This window comes from Triturus cristatus, chromosome 3_1 (assembly GCF_964204655.1).
Source record: "Triturus cristatus chromosome 3_1, aTriCri1.1, whole genome shotgun sequence".
Taxonomy (NCBI): domain Eukaryota; kingdom Metazoa; phylum Chordata; class Amphibia; order Caudata; family Salamandridae; genus Triturus; species Triturus cristatus.
The window spans coordinates 791,012,345-791,029,275 of NC_140583.1; the positions used below are offsets into that span (position 1 = coordinate 791,012,345).

General features: G+C 52.3%; 1 long non-coding RNA gene across 1 annotated transcript in view; it reads left to right on the forward strand.

The window, feature by feature from the left end:
- Nucleotides 1–16,931, forward strand: part of LOC146861042 (uncharacterized) — a 115,519-nt gene that overhangs the window by 34,246 nt on the left and 64,342 nt on the right. The gene's annotated exons all lie outside the window — the stretch shown is intronic.

The following is a 16,931-nucleotide window of genomic DNA, read 5'->3' on the forward strand; positions in this document are numbered from 1 at the left end:
GTTTCGTAAAACGTTTGCCTGAATTTTCGTTGGATAAGGATCGTTCCAAAATGGCCCACTGATTTGTGCCACGGAGACCAGAGTTAATAAACTATTGCTGCCATTGAATCAGTCTCAGCTATCGGTTTAAGACTTTATTAAATAGTAACATGCATAACCCAACCAGTCAGTGCTTATGATGAATCATGCACCGACTCGGAGACATGGTATGGGATGCGTTTCCTGAGGCTTTAGTTTATGGGACAAATATGTTCTGAATGGAAATAAACAGAATCACTTGCTGGGTTCCAGTATGCAGGAAGAGGTGCCCCTTACAAGTTATCTTCCACTGCAAGCCATTGATTCTTGGTGAGACAAGGGCTCTCCAGCTGCACCACAGTCTTTGCCCACAACAACCAGAAACCTCACTGGACGCATTCAACCCTATGCTGCTGTCCGTGTTCACTCTTTGTTTGTCACACTGGCATGCTGTTGGCCTTCCAATTTTTAACCCATCAGTGTGGGTGCTCCTTGCTGTCTGCTGCCCATGCTGTACCTGCTTTGTGGATGAAGAAAGCTGTCCTGCAGACCTAGCTCTACCTTTTCTGTGTGGGTAGAGAACTTATTAAAACCTTTGCTTTATAGAAAACGCAAAAAAAAAAGTGCTATCTCAATGATTTGTGCAGAACTATTTGTGCGCAGTCCTTTTGTCTCAGTACTGCAACAAACACCATGTGTTAGTCATCAACAGCAGTACCATAAGCATTGCGATTGACAAGTAGTAATTTCACAGATTAATCAGGGGCCAAAATAAAGCACTGTCCTGCTCCATCACGAAATTAAAATCAGCACCATAAAGTATGTTTCATGTGTCCTATGACACACAATATTTGACCAGAAGTAGAATATCGTCACACTGCATGAGGAAACAATACAGTGCCATCATGCCATCATAACATTCTCAGCAACAAAAGTGGTGTTGTGTAACACTGTCTTCTTTAGGCAAGCAACCTTTGCATTTTAAACCATCTTAGTGCGCGTAAGAGACCCATTTTATAGGTTTCTAAATTGACTGATATAATATCAGTTGGATCACCTGTGGCATCCGGTGTAGCTCTCTTTGGAGAACGATGAACAAGGCGTAGGGGGTGACACCTGCGGAGTGACTCCAGACTGGTCATGTTAACACCGCCCTCGACAAACCCCATCCTTATTCGCACATAATCACCCCACTCCTATCAAAACTCCTGCACATCCATTCCCAGAAATCTCATTTCCAACTCACGATCATCATTCACCTCTCGTGGTGGAAGACTGACCTTTTGCACGGGGAAACAGCGTTTTGAGGACTGCGAGGCCCAGCAGCCCTCTGCTTCCTGCTGCTGCTGCCTGCCTCTTCCTCCGGACCCGCCCCTGGACACCTGGACATTGCTTTAAAGCTCGCGGCCCCCGCTTCGCGGGAGCCGCTCGTGGTGGAAAACTGACCTTTTGCACGGGGAAACAGCGTTTTGAGGACTGCGAGGCCCAGCAGCCCTCTGCTTCCTGCTGCTGCTGCCTGCCTCTTCCTCCGGACCCGCCCCTGGACACCTGGACATTGCTTTAAAGCTCGCGGCCCCCGCTTCGCGGGTGCCGCTCGTGGTGGAAGACTGACCTTTTGCACGGGGAAACAGCGTTTTGAGGACTGCGAGGCCCAGCAGCCCTCTGCTTCCTGCTGCTGCTGCCTGCCTCTTCCTCCGGACCCGCCCCTGGACACCTGGACATTGCTTTAAAGCTCGCGGCCCCCGCTTCGCGGGAGCCGCTCGTGGTGGAAGACTGACCTTTTGCACGGGGAAACAGCGTTTTGAGGACTGCGAGGCCCAGCAGCCCTCTGCTTCCTGCTGCTGCTGCCTGCCTCTTCCTCCGGACCCGCCCCTGGACACCTGGACATTGCTTTAAAGCTCACGGCCCCCGCTTCGCGGGTGCCGCTCGTGGTGGAAGACTGACCTTTTGCACGGGGAAACAGCGTTTTGAGGACTGCGAGGCCCAGCAGCCCTCTGCTTCCTGCTGCTGCTGCCTGCCTCTTCCTCCAGACCCGCCCCTGGACACCTGGACATTGCTTTAAAGCTCGCGGCCCCCGCTTCGCGGGAGCCGCTCGTGGTGGAAGACTGACCTTTTGCACGGGGAAACAGCGTTTTGAGGACTGCGAGGCCCAGCAGCCCTCTGCTTCCTGCTGCTGCTGCCTGCCTCTTCCTCCGGACCCGCCCCTGGACACCTGGACATTGCTTTAAAGCTCGCGGCCCCCGCTTCGCGGGTGCCGCTCGTGGTGGAAGACTGACCTTTTGCACGGGGAAACAGCGTTTTGAGGACTGCGAGGCCCAGCAGCCCTCTGCTTCCTGCTGCTGCTGCCTGCCTCTTCCTCCGGACCCGCCCCTGGACACCTGGACATTGCTTTAAAGCTCGCGGGTGCCGCTCGTGGTGGAAGACTGACCTTTTGCACGGGGAAACAGCGTTTTGAGGACTGCGAGGCCCAGCAGCCCTCTGCTTCCTGCTGCTGCTGCCTGCCTCTTCCTCCGGACCCGCCCCTGGACACCTGGACATTGCTTTAAAGCTCGCGGCCCCCGCTTCGCGGGAGCCGCTCGTGGTGGAAGACTGACCTTTTGCACGGGGAAACAGCGTTTTGAGGACTGCGAGGCCCAGCAGCCCTCTGCTTCCTGCTGCTGCTGCCTGCCTCTTCCTCCGGACCCGCCCCTGGACACCTGGACATTGCTTTAAAGCTCGCGGCCCCCGCTTCGCGGGAGCCGCTCGTGGTGGAAGACTGACCTTTTGCACGGGGAAACAGCGTTTTGAGGACTGCGAGGCCCAGCAGCCCTCTGCTTCCTGCTGCTGCTGCCTGCCTCTTCCTCCGGACCCGCCCCTGGACACCTGGACATTGCTTTAAAGCTCGCGGCTGCCGCTCGTGGTGGAAGACTGACCTTTTGCACGGGGAAACAGCGTTTTGAGGACTGCGAGGCCCAGCAGCCCTCTGCTTCCTGCTGCTGCTGCCTGCCTCGTCCTCCGGACCCGCCCCTGGACACCTGGACATTGCTTTAAAGCTCGCGGCCCCCGCTTCGCGGGAGCCGCTCGTGGTGGAAGACTGACCTTTTGCACGGGGAAACAGCGTTTTGAGGACTGCGAGGCCCAGCAGCCCTCTGCTTCCTGCTGCTGCTGCCTGCCTCTTCCTCCGGACCCGCCCCTGGACACCTGGACATTGCTTTAAAGCTCGCGGCCCCCGCTTCGCGGGAGCCGCTCGTGGTGGAAGACTGACCTTTTGCACGGGGAAACAGCGTTTTGAGGACTGCGAGGCCCAGCAGCCCTCTGCTTCCTGCTGCTGCTGCCTGCCTCTTCCTCCGGACCCGCCCCTGGACACCTGGACATTGCTTTAAAGCTCGCGGCCCCCGCTTCGCGGGTGCCGCTCGTGGTGGAAGACTGACCTTTTGCACGGGGAAACAGCGTTTTGAGGACTGCGAGGCCCAGCAGCCCTCTGCTTCCTGCTGCTGCTGCCTGCCTCTTCCTCCGGACCCGCCCCTGGACACCTGGACATTGCTTTAAAGCTCGCGGCCCCCGCTTCGCGGGTGCCGCTCGTGGTGGAAGACTGACCTTTTGCACGGGGAAACAGCGTTTTGAGGACTGCGAGGCCCAGCAGCCCTCTGCTTCCTGCTGCTGCTGCCTGCCTCTTCCTCCGGACCCGCCCCTGGACACCTGGACATTGCTTTAAAGCTCGCGGCCCCCGCTTCGCGGGTGCCGCTCGTGGTGGAAGACTGACCTTTTGCACGGGGAAACAGCATTTTGAGGACTGCGAGGCCCAGCAGCCCTCTGCTTCCTGCTGCTGCTGCCTGCCTCTTCCTCCGGACCCGCCCCTGGACACCTGGACATTGCTTTAAAGCTCGCGGCCCCCGCTTCGCGGGTGCCGCTCGTGGTGGAAGACTGACCTTTTGCACGGGGAAACAGCGTTTTGAGGACTGCGAGGCCCAGCAGCCCTCTGCTTCCTGCTGCTGCTGCCTGCCTCTTCCTCCGGACCCGCCCCTGGACACCTGGACATTGCTTTAAAGCTCGCGGGTGCCGCTCGTGGTGGAAGACTGACCTTTTGCACGGGGAAACAGCGTTTTGAGGACTGCGAGGCCCAGCAGCCCTCTGCTTCCTGCTGCTGCTGCCTGCCTCTTCCTCCGGACCCGCCCCTGGACACCTGGACATTGCTTTAAAGCTCGTGGCCCCCGCTTCGCGGGAGCCGCTCGTGGTGGAAGACTGACCTTTTGCACGGGGAAACAGCGTTTTGAGGACTGCGAGGCCCAGCAGCCCTCTGCTTCCTGCTGCTGCTGCCTGCCTCTTCCTCCGGACCCGCCCCTGGACACCTGGACATTGCTTTAAAGCTCGCGGCCCCCGCTTCGCGGGAGCCGCTCGTGGTGGAAGACTGACCTTTTGCACGGGGAAACAGCGTTTTGAGGACTGCGAGGCCCAGCAGCCCTCTGCTTCCTGCTGCTGCTGCCTGCCTCTTCCTCCGGACCCGCCCCTGGACACCTGGACATTGCTTTAAAGCTCGCGGCCCCCGCTTCGCGGGTGCCGCTCGTGGTGGAAGACTGACCTTTTGCACGGGGAAACAGCGTTTTGAGGACTGCGAGGCCCAGCAGCCCTCTGCTTCCTGCTGCTGCTGCCTGCCTCTTCCTCCGGACCCGCCCCTGGACACCTGGACATTGCTTTAAAGCTCGCGGCCCCCGCTTCGCGGGTGCCGCTCGTGGTGGAAGACTGACCTTTTGCACGGGGAAACAGCGTTTTGAGGACTGCGAGGCCCAGCAGCCCTCTGCTTCCTGCTGCTGCTGCCTGCCTCTTCCTCCGGACCCGCCCCTGGACACCTGGACATTGCTTTAAAGCTCGCGGGTGCCGCTCGTGGTGGAAGACTGACCTTTTGCACGGGGAAACAGCGTTTTGAGGACTGCGAGGCCCAGCAGCCCTCTGCTTCCTGCTGCTGCTGCCTGCCTCTTCCTCCGGACCCGCCCCTGGACACCTGGACATTGCTTTAAAGCTTGCGGCCCCCGCTTCGCGGGAGCCGCTCGTGGTGGAAGACTGACCTTTTGCACGGGGAAACAGCGTTTTGAGGACTGCGAGGCCCAGCAGCCCTCTGCTTCCTGCTGCTGCTGCCTGCCTCTTCCTCCGGACCCGCCCCTGGACACCTGGACATTGCTTTAAAGCTCACGGCCCCCGCTTCGCGGGTGCCGCTCGTGGTGGAAGACTGACCTTTTGCACGGGGAAACAGCGTTTTGAGGACTGCGAGGCCCAGCAGCCCTCTGCTTCCTGCTGCTGCTGCCTGCCTCTTCCTCCAGACCCGCCCCTGGACACCTGGACATTGCTTTAAAGCTCGCGGCCCCCGCTTCGCGGGAGCCGCTCGTGGTGGAAGACTGACCTTTTGCACGGGGAAACAGCGTTTTGAGGACTGCGAGGCCCAGCAGCCCTCTGCTTCCTGCTGCTGCTGCCTGCCTCTTCCTCCGGACCCGCCCCTGGACACCTGGACATTGCTTTAAAGCTCGCGGCCCCCGCTTCGCGGGTGCCGCTCGTGGTGGAAGACTGACCTTTTGCACGGGGAAACAGCGTTTTGAGGACTGCGAGGCCCAGCAGCCCTCTGCTTCCTGCTGCTGCTGCCTGCCTCTTCCTCCGGACCCGCCCCTGGACACCTGGACATTGCTTTAAAGCTCGCGGGTGCCGCTCGTGGTGGAAGACTGACCTTTTGCACGGGGAAACAGCGTTTTGAGGACTGCGAGGCCCAGCAGCCCTCTGCTTCCTGCTGCTGCTGCCTGCCTCTTCCTCCGGACCCGCCCCTGGACACCTGGACATTGCTTTAAAGCTCGCGGCCCCCGCTTCGCGGGAGCCGCTCGTGGTGGAAGACTGACCTTTTGCACGGGGAAACAGCGTTTTGAGGACTGCGAGGCCCAGCAGCCCTCTGCTTCCTGCTGCTGCTGCCTGCCTCTTCCTCCGGACCCGCCCCTGGACACCTGGACATTGCTTTAAAGCTCGCGGCCCCCGCTTCGCGGGAGCCGCTCGTGGTGGAAGACTGACCTTTTGCACGGGGAAACAGCGTTTTGAGGACTGCGAGGCCCAGCAGCCCTCTGCTTCCTGCTGCTGCTGCCTGCCTCTTCCTCCGGACCCGCCCCTGGACACCTGGACATTGCTTTAAAGCTCGCGGCCCCCGCTTCGCGGGAGCCGCTCGTGGTGGAAGACTGACCTTTTGCACGGGGAAACAGCGTTTTGAGGACTGCGAGGCCCAGCAGCCCTCTGCTTCCTGCTGCTGCTGCCTGCCTCTTCCTCCGGACCCGCCCCTGGACACCTGGACATTGCTTTAAAGCTCGCGGCCCCCGCTTCGCGGGTGCCGCTCGTGGTGGAAGACTGACCTTTTGCACGGGGAAACAGCGTTTTGAGGACTGCGAGGCCCAGCAGCCCTCTGCTTCCTGCTGCTGCTGCCTGCCTCTTCCTCCGGACCCGCCCCTGGACACCTGGACATTGCTTTAAAGCTCGCGGCCCCCGCTTCGCGGGTGCCGCTCGTGGTGGAAGACTGACCTTTTGCACGGGGAAACAGCATTTTGAGGACTGCGAGGCCCAGCAGCCCTCTGCTTCCTGCTGCTGCTGCCTGCCTCTTCCTCCGGACCCGCCCCTGGACACCTGGACATTGCTTTAAAGCTCGCGGCCCCCGCTTCGCGGGTGCCGCTCGTGGTGGAAGACTGACCTTTTGCACGGGGAAACAGCGTTTTGAGGACTGCGAGGCCCAGCAGCCCTCTGCTTCCTGCTGCTGCTGCCTGCCTCTTCCTCCGGACCCGCCCCTGGACACCTGGACATTGCTTTAAAGCTCGCGGGTGCCGCTCGTGGTGGAAGACTGACCTTTTGCACGGGGAAACAGCGTTTTGAGGACTGCGAGGCCCAGCAGCCCTCTGCTTCCTGCTGCTGCTGCCTGCCTCTTCCTCCGGACCCGCCCCTGGACACCTGGACATTGCTTTAAAGCTCGTGGCCCCCGCTTCGCGGGAGCCGCTCGTGGTGGAAGACTGACCTTTTGCACGGGGAAACAGCGTTTTGAGGACTGCGAGGCCCAGCAGCCCTCTGCTTCCTGCTGCTGCTGCCTGCCTCTTCCTCCGGACCCGCCCCTGGACACCTGGACATTGCTTTAAAGCTCGCGGCCCCCGCTTCGCGGGAGCCGCTCGTGGTGGAAGACTGACCTTTTGCACGGGGAAACAGCGTTTTGAGGACTGCGAGGCCCAGCAGCCCTCTGCTTCCTGCTGCTGCTGCCTGCCTCTTCCTCCGGACCCGCCCCTGGACACCTGGACATTGCTTTAAAGCTCGCGGCCCCCGCTTCGCGGGAGCCGCTCGTGGTGGAAGACTGACCTTTTGCACGGGGAAACAGCGTTTTGAGGACTGCGAGGCCCAGCAGCCCTCTGCTTCCTGCTGCTGCTGCCTGCCTCTTCCTCCGGACCCGCCCCTGGACACCTGGACATTGCTTTAAAGCTCGCGGCCCCCGCTTCGCGGGTGCCGCTCGTGGTGGAAGACTGACCTTTTGCACGGGGAAACAGCGTTTTGAGGACTGCGAGGCCCAGCAGCCCTCTGCTTCCTGCTGCTGCTGCCTGCCTCTTCCTCCGGACCCGCCCCTGGACACCTGGACATTGCTTTAAAGCTCGCGGCCCCCGCTTCGCGGGTGCCGCTCGTGGTGGAAGACTGACCTTTTGCACGGGGAAACAGCGTTTTGAGGACTGCGAGGCCCAGCAGCCCTCTGCTTCCTGCTGCTGCTGCCTGCCTCTTCCTCCGGACCCGCCCCTGGACACCTGGACATTGCTTTAAAGCTCGCGGGTGCCGCTCGTGGTGGAAGACTGACCTTTTGCACGGGGAAACAGCGTTTTGAGGACTGCGAGGCCCAGCAGCCCTCTGCTTCCTGCTGCTGCTGCCTGCCTCTTCCTCCGGACCCGCCCCTGGACACCTGGACATTGCTTTAAAGCTTGCGGCCCCCGCTTCGCGGGAGCCGCTCGTGGTGGAAGACTGACCTTTTGCACGGGGAAACAGCGTTTTGAGGACTGCGAGGCCCAGCAGCCCTCTGCTTCCTGCTGCTGCTGCCTGCCTCTTCCTCCGGACCCGCCCCTTGACGTCACAATATTTTCCAGCACACACTGATCCGCAGCGCGGATCGCAGCGCGGGCGAAGCCCGGGACAAGGGCGGGCCCTCTTAGGCCCTCAGAGACCGAGTGAGGCCGGGCTGGGCCCGGCTATTGATCAGTTGGTTGAGGTACCACTTGTATTTGTGTGCGCTTATTGCGTAACTACCAAAAAGGCTATTATGGCTGATACCCCTAGTAGTACCGACGAGGAGAAGTCGAAAGTTATGCTAGCTGGCCCTCTGGACACTTATTTTAAAAAGGCGCTAAGAGTGGATGAAATAGTTAATTGTTTGGACAGAAGGAGATCAGAGCGTCGTCGCTCAATAGAAAGCTTGAAGCTTAGGTCTTCTGATAATTTGTTGCTGCAGGTTCCTTCCCGGTCAAGGGATAGTGGTGGTGCTGTAGTTGATTCTCCTACACCACCGCGTGATCCCTGTTTGCAAAAGGAATCTGCTCTTATTTCAGCTTCATCACCCTTAGAGTTGCCCATACAAGAGAAACTTGTTAGCGTTCATCTCGACCCCCCTACAGATGTAACTAGAAGTGTGCAAGCACTTGGTAAACAGGTTAAGAAGGTCACTAAGCCATTCAAAGTGGCTAAGTCATTTGGGCCTCCCCCCATTAAAAGAAGATGCAAGAAAGGGGGAGTCTCAGTTAAACCTAAGTACAACTGTTCTGAGTTTGGGAAGCACGAACTGAAAGGTTTAAACTTATCTAAAGGGCCAGGAGTCGAACCAACAACTACTCCTAACCCTGCTCCTCTATTGACTCCTGATGTTTTAGAACCTGATTTGCCTTCCTTAAATCCAGGCTTTACCCCTGTCGTCCCTTTGTTATCTCCCTCCCTCCCTCCCTCTCCTTCGGTTGTTCGCCAGGATGCCCTGGTCCAGGTGATTAAGACCCTTATTTCACCACTAATTGAAGGTTTATTAAGAGTGGAGAAAAAACTCATGGACCTGGAAGCGATAATAAGCATAAAAACCATTCCAACAACAGGGCAGGGGAAGGCGGGTTTCGATAGTGATACCGAAGTTATAGCGGCGGAACCTATTCGCCACAATCACCTCCCCACTCTACCCCAGGATACGGGTGAGCCGTCTAATTTGTTGGCGGTATCTCAGTCTGTGCCTGTGTCTGTCCCGATGTACACACGAGACGATAAGGAGGGTGGGGGGATTAATCTTGTCCCAATCACTCTGCGGGATAGCAGGGAAGGCCCTAGTAATGGTTTGCTTGCCCCCAAGTACGTGCCACAAGTTGATCTGCCCCCCGAAGCTGTACCCCTGGTGGTTGTTTTGACGGGGGTTCCGCCTTTACCAGTTGATAAAAGAGAAGGGTTCAGTGAGTTAAAAAACAAAACCATGTTCTGGCTCAATAGTTATAGACCTATCGAGGAGAAATTTAATGGTGAGATTTTACATGTGAGACGTCTCCCTTGGGTGGGCGGTACGACGAAAAACATTGCGGGTGACATCGTGGTAGTAAATTTCAGAGACCCTCGTGTAGTTAAGTATATTTTGGAGTGGCCTCTTGAAATAGGTAGTATTGGCATTGTTCCCCGTGCACTAACCTATTTTTACCCTAGATCATCGGTGTTTCCCCCTTCTGTCCCATCTAAGCATCCCTCCCTATTGCCCATTCCACCAGACACATATAGGCCGAACTACTTATCGGGCCCCTCAAACACCCAACAAATCACTGATCCTTTTGGGTGGCATCACATCCCTCCTAGTTTTAATAGGATCTTTAACAGAGGAGGTGTGAGAGTGAAGCCTTCTAACCCTTTAGTGTTGTCAAACAGGTTTGAAACCTTCTCTAGTCTGGCTGAATGTGATTGAAGATTAAAGCCCCATTGGGGCGGTGGGTGTCCAATAGGATTATCTTGCCTTAAGAACGTTGTTTGTGAGAGGAGTATGGAAGCCCACGGAGCTGTTCCTGTTTCTACAGGACTTACAATTATAAGTGGATTTGCTAGTGGCGGGAACGTATCCACCCCTCTCTCTACCCCCTTGGTTAACAGTACTGTAATCCCCTTGACGATAGACCACCTAGACCAACCAGAACCCATAGGTATTCAAACCATGCTGGTCATGGATAGGCCTGCAGTATCCCCGTCAGATTTAAAATTGAAAGATAACGAAGGCCTACACCTAGTTTCTTGGAATGTGGCGGGTCTACAAAGAAAGTTGGTGTTGCCTGAATGGAATGTTTTCATCGAGCAATTCGATGTATGCATATTTCAGGAAACATGGAGTGTCTATCCTTTATATAAATCGGGTTACACCACTTTTTTCATACCAGCTCTGAGTAAGGGCAGGGGTAGACCAGCTGGGGGGTTGCATGTATGGATCAAGATCGCTCTGAACCTTAAAATAACCACCCATGTCTCTGGATGTTGTGACATCCAACATATCTCCTTTGAGGGGGGAACTAGTAGGATTGACCTATTTAATGTCTATGCAAGAGGTACCATAGGGGACATAAATTCATGTACCTTATCCATTTTAGATCAGGCATTAGCAATTTGCCCCCCCACCTCTAAAATTATAGTGGGAGGGGATTTTAATTGTACATTCGAACCACTAGATGGTGACGATCCCTTGGGTATAGAGGAAGTGGATTCCAGATGGGGTATCCCGACCCTGTCTCTGCCCACAATCAAGAAATGGTCACCAAGGGTTATACAGATTAATTCCCTCACTGTAGAACATAACCTCAGGGCTCTTAATGGTAGGACCCCTTCCGACCCTGACGGGGCAATGACCTTTAATAGGTTAAGTAGCCCGTCAAGAATCGATTACATCTTATTAGACGTGGAACTTTGGTGTGACCTAGTAGATATGGTGGTGACTCCTTCACAGGATAGTGACCATAACCCCCTATGCATGTCGATAAGATGGGGGAGGCGGAACACCATAGAGAGGATATCGCACCCGAAGTCTACTAAGGAGGTGATACCTTTCCAAGGGAATCGAAGACTCAAGTGGGAGAAGGTTCAGTCGCAGACTCATAATTTGATAAAAATCAGGACGTTTGTTGAAGATCTGAGTATAGAAATGGGAGTGTTTGATCCGGACCTAGCGCCTGCACAGGGCATACTTTTTTCCCAGGCGTATAATAGTTTAACGGAGAAACTTGGGGAATTCTTCCTCCTAAAAGGTAATAATAAGGTCAAGAGTGGTGGCAGGGTTAACAAAAAAACTATATCGAATAGTCCCTGGTACACGGCGAACTGTAAAACTTCAAGAAACGAGATCAGAATTGCCTTGCGTGAAAAGAACCAACTCCGGGTTAGTGTAGCCAGGAAAGATTACGCTAGGGCCTTGGAGCAAGCAAAACGTGTATGGGAAGAACAACACTGGCAAGACCTCAAGACAGCTTCCATAGGAAAGAATTCCTCGCTGTTTTGGGACTTGATCAACAAAGCCAGGTTGAACAGCTCTCGCCCTCTAGATAACCATATAACAGGTCAGCAATGGCACTCCCATTTTTCTTCAATTTATGGTGGGCCAGAAAATTCCAATATCCCTATTGGTTATGCCCCTAGTATTCACCCCAAGCTCCCGGTCAGGGAACCCTTTTCGACAGCTGAGGTGCTGTTAGCTATTAGTCACCTTACTCCTAAGAAAGCAGCAGGCCCAGATGGGATACCTGGTGATCTCCTCATGGAGGCCCCTGAGTTATGGGCTAACCTCATCGCAAAAATAATAAATCTCATCTCCCATGGCTACCCAGTCCCAGCTTCGTGGAAGGGAGCGGAGGTAATCACTGTCTTTAAGAAGGGTGACAGAGACGACCCTGCCAACTATAGACCAATCAGTTTGATTGACGTGCTACAGAAGGTGGTTGGCAGGGTAATTATATCTAGGGTCGGCACCTGGATGGAAGAATTGCATGTGTTGTCACACCTCCAAGCAGGGTTCAGGCAAAAGGTGGGCACGATGGACCAGGTCTTTCGCTTTTCCGCGATCTATTGGAAGTCGGTTACCATCAATAAAGGTAGTTTATACCTGGCTTTCATAGATCTTCGGATGGCCTTTGACCTGGTACCACGTGAGAGGCTGTGGGAGGTTTTGAAGAATATGGGATTTCCAGGCCCCCTCCTAAGTTTAATTGTGCATCTTCATGAAGGGAATTATGCCAGGATCAGGTGGGGTACCCAAGGGGAACTAACCGAAAAGATCCCCGTGAAGAGGGGTGTACGCCAGGGATGTGTCATGGCTCCCACTCTGTTCTCTCTTTTTGTGAATGGAGTGGTGGATTATTTAAGAGAAGAACCGGCTGATGCCCCATCCCTGGCAGGAGTTAAAATCCCCACACTCCTCTTCGCCGACGACACTATTTTAATCTCTAAGTCGCCGTCTGGCTTACAAAAGCTCCTGAACCGATTTAGTGCATTTTGCCTTGATAGAGGTCTTACCATCAATACTCTAAAAACTAAGCTCATGGCTCTAGCACCTTCACCTAGATTTAGAAATAATCTCTTACTTAATGGAGAGCCCTTGGAGCAGGTAGAATCATATGACTATCTGGGCATCAGGGTTAATAGTCGCATGAGCTGGAAGGATCACTTGGCTAAAATGGTGTTAAATTATAAAAGAACATCTGGGGCGGTTATGAGTGAATATCGTAAATCTAAAAGCAAGCCCCTCTCACCGCTCCTAACAATTTACGAAGGCCAAGTTCTCCCGTCCGCTTTATATGGCTCAGAACTGTGGGGGTTTGAAAACACTGTAGAGCTGGACAGGGCTGAAAACAAGTTTCTGAGAGACGCAGTAGCCCTCCCAGTCTCCACTCCCCTATTTCCTCTAAGGGCTGACATGGGCAGGCGCCCCCTTAAGGATATAGTGCGCTTACGCCCATTACTTTTCTGGGTTCGTCTGCGCAGGACAAGGGAGCTCCTGGATTATGCTGCCGCCCTAGATGAATTAATCCAGCTAAACACCAATAATAGGGTTAAGTGGCTGAGCAACTTGAAGCGGTTGGTGGTGCTCCTGGGTTTGAGCGACTCATGGGCAAACCAATCACCTCCGCCTAAGATGGTGATTAAAAAGCTCTACTGGAATCTAGTTCAGCAGGAAACACTTTCTAGTAGTTCTGTGGGCTCACTTACTGAGCGCTTTTTGTCCTTTAAGTGGTCATGGCGCTTCGAACCCTTTTTGGATTACATCGAGCAGCCCTTAGATCGATCTCTTTACCTGAAGGTTAGACTCGGGATCCTCCCAGTAAATGCTTATATCTCGGGGTGGAAAAATAATGTCGGCAAAAGGAGCTTATGTCCTGGCTGTGCAGCCCCTACTGAGTCAGTGGCACATTTCTTTTTTGCTTGCCCGGCATATAGGGTTGCTAGGAGGATCTGGCTAAAGCCACTATGTAAGAATATGGGTGTTAGATGCCATGCATCGGCTTTGCGGATACTTACCACCGATACCTCTTCAATTACTATGGTTTGTGGAGTCGCAAAATTTTTGGGCTCTGCTTGGCGCTCCCGCATGAGGTGTTACAAAACCCATTCTGAATCATTTATTAGTTCTGAAGCACTTGTTAGTTAAGAGTACTTGGTTAGGATGCTCATCATCCTGTCTTGTGACTGTACTTACTTTTAATGGTCTAATGCCAACTGTGTTTTATGAACCCTTGTTTTGAAATTTTTAATTGTATTATGTTACTAATTGCTCTTTTATGATGAATTTCATCGAATAAAGAATTTGAAGTATAGTACATTTCCTGGATGCTTTCTCCACAGTATGTTAAGCCATCTACACTGCAGATGTAAAGCAACATACACACTTAATTCCCTATTCATAACAGAAACATGGCTAATACTTACTTTCATTCCCGCATTTTGAGGCCCATGCCACTTTAGGACACAGCATACAACCCCTCAATCACACTGGACTTTAAAAAGACTATTCCTCCCAGTCCTGCATGTTCTAGAAACCCACTGTCCTCTTCTTCATGCCCCCTTATAGTTAATTTCTCTTTTTCCATCTCTCAGACTGCCACCTTCCATATGAACTGTAGTGCTTTAGCCATAGATCAGCTTTCATCAAAGAATTCACAGATTTGGTCAACAAACACCTCAATCAACCATTCTAACAACATATTTGCTGGCAACTTCCATCTTCCAGGTGGCAATACCACCAAGAAGATAAAATGATTCATTGATTACCACATCATTTTGATCCTGAGCTTAATTGCAATAAAATCAACAACCATGACTTGTGGTCCTCATCAGTATGCCATAGTCTCCATGCCTCCCCATGCTGTTGGACAGATTACGTCACTTTGTCATTCTGATACATGTCATGCACAGTCTATGGAAACTTTCCCAATTACTATACAGTTTGTCTGAAGACTATCCTGTCAGCTCACATGAGCAAGAACTCAACACTAGCGCAATCATGTCAGAATTCTAAAAGTACTTCTAGACTTTTAACACTGCAAGGTATTATCCAGCATCAAAATCCATGCCCCAGTGAAAAAAGACCCACAAATCCAGAGCGGCCTGTACCTTGACCCAACAGAGAACTCCAACGACAAGCTATCAGCACACAAGAAAAGAAATTGCAAAATATAACTTCTTCATGATCTCATGTATCTAAAATATTTCCACTCGACACAGACAGTAGCTATTGCTAAAGACTTAGTAAAAAAAATACCATAAATGAAATAGCCACCACAAGCAAAACTCTATTCAACGTCATCACGCATTGACTCACTACACGTTGACTTCCCCAACATCCTCACTGCTCTCAAAGGCACCAGAAAAGAAGAGATCATGCCATGACGTCTACAGAAAGACAGCCAAAGCCATGCTTCACTTAACTGATATATCCCTTTACAGAAGACATTTTCACCGATGCACTAAAAATAGTCTTCATCTGTACATTCTCAGAAAAAGCATGTTTGCCAATAACCTCACCAATTACAGAAAAACCACTCATCTCTAATTTTTGGTAAAATAATTTAGAAATCATCCATTTGCAATGATAAATCGACAAGCATCATGTCCTCCTAAGTGATTGTCCGTCTCATTTCAAGTCACCACATCACTGAAACAGCAACTGATAACATTGCACGTTAAACCAACCCATAGAAGTCTCATGCCCTAAGACCTGATCAGCAGGTTAAGCAGTTTGATATGTGAATCCACACATTCTTATTTTCCGTCTATTTGGAAGTATATTTGTGTAATGGTAATTGCAAGTTTAAGTGAGAAAAAGGCATATCTAATATGGGTGCAGTTTTTGTGTTCCCTAAACTCTGTGTACACACAAAACATTTGGCTGCCCCATCTGACTAGCTTTCTGATTTCATTGTTTGTTGCTGCACTGTGTTTTTTCCTCTCCTTTCCCAGGTTACTAAAACAACTGACATGTCTATTTATCCCTGCAGCCATCCTTGATTCACTTCCCCTCCTGATCAACTGCCTTCCTCCATGAACTAGGTGGCATCTTGTCACCATTGTAGTTGAGTTCTTATGCCTTCCATCAGGATTGCTCTTCCAAGAGCCTGCACCCTCTGCCTGCATTGCATGTGCCAGCCCCTATCGCATGGTTCAATACTTCCTTTTCTGTATTTTTAATCCATCCTTCAAGGGTATCCATACCACTAATCCAGGTGAAGGATGGGAGGTTAAAGGAGCCTTCCTGTAGCATCTTCCCTTTTTGAGCTTAATAAAGCCTGGAAAGGATCGAGGGCCAAAAACTCTGCACCTTTTAACTATACAGTTCACCTCTCCAGGGACTGTAAAACTAAGTAGATTTTATCTACAGGATTACTTTTTATGCCTATGTATGCTTTAAAATCTAGTCTCTGGTCAGCGACATTCTGCATAATCCCGCAACTGCACCTTCCATCTTCCATCTTCCTCTTTCAATAACTAGCGGAGAGCTATCCCATCCATGAGTCTCCTCTGACCCTCGTCTGCCCTAATAAGTGCATTGAGGGCTAATTTTCTTCAATAATATCAGGTATGCAATCAACAGTTTGCACATAATTTCTCTGGCCATCGGAGTCCTCGGGTGCAGCTGCACCTTTTCTAATGTGCAGTGATTAGGTGAACTATGCTCCTATTATGCCATCCTAACCTTATGCATCTTACCAAACATGTTGCATACAGGCAAAACTACAAACAACACCCTTTTGAGCATGTACTTCAGGAACCCAGTACTAATCAGAGCACTTCAAAGTGCTTTAGTCCTCACAAGGGGTATGTAAAATATAAGTGCCAATACAATACCAAGTCAAAAATGATGTCCTTCAGAACACGGACAATAGTAACCTCATCTGCTAGTTTTGCTGGATCACTGGCGCTTTCCACAACTGCTGATCATATTAACCTCATGAATATTATCAGAACCCATATGGAATGTAATTGCATTGTACTCTATTGTGCGGTGCGGTACATCTTCAAATGTTGTCAGTACATCCAGATGGGTAGTGCCAGATATCAGCAGATATACCCAAAACCTATTTACCTCCCCGATATGCTCAATCTCTTCACAAAGACCTTCAAAGTCCACCTTGCTTACAATAGAAACATAGTGTACCTGTAGTCTATTGATGCCCAATTATATTTAAAGTCTTCTCAGGCAGGGACAGCCCCACCTTATAGCCCTCACCCTCATACAGGCAGGGACAGCCCCGCCTTATAGCCCTTACCCTCATACAAACACAAATGTAGAACATCTAACTCAAGCTCAATCCTATTTTTTCTCATCGTCACAGCAGCACACAAGCTCCAATTTAAGACTGACTCACCAACAAGAATGTGCTTAGCTTTACACCCCAACTCTTCAAATATGCTAA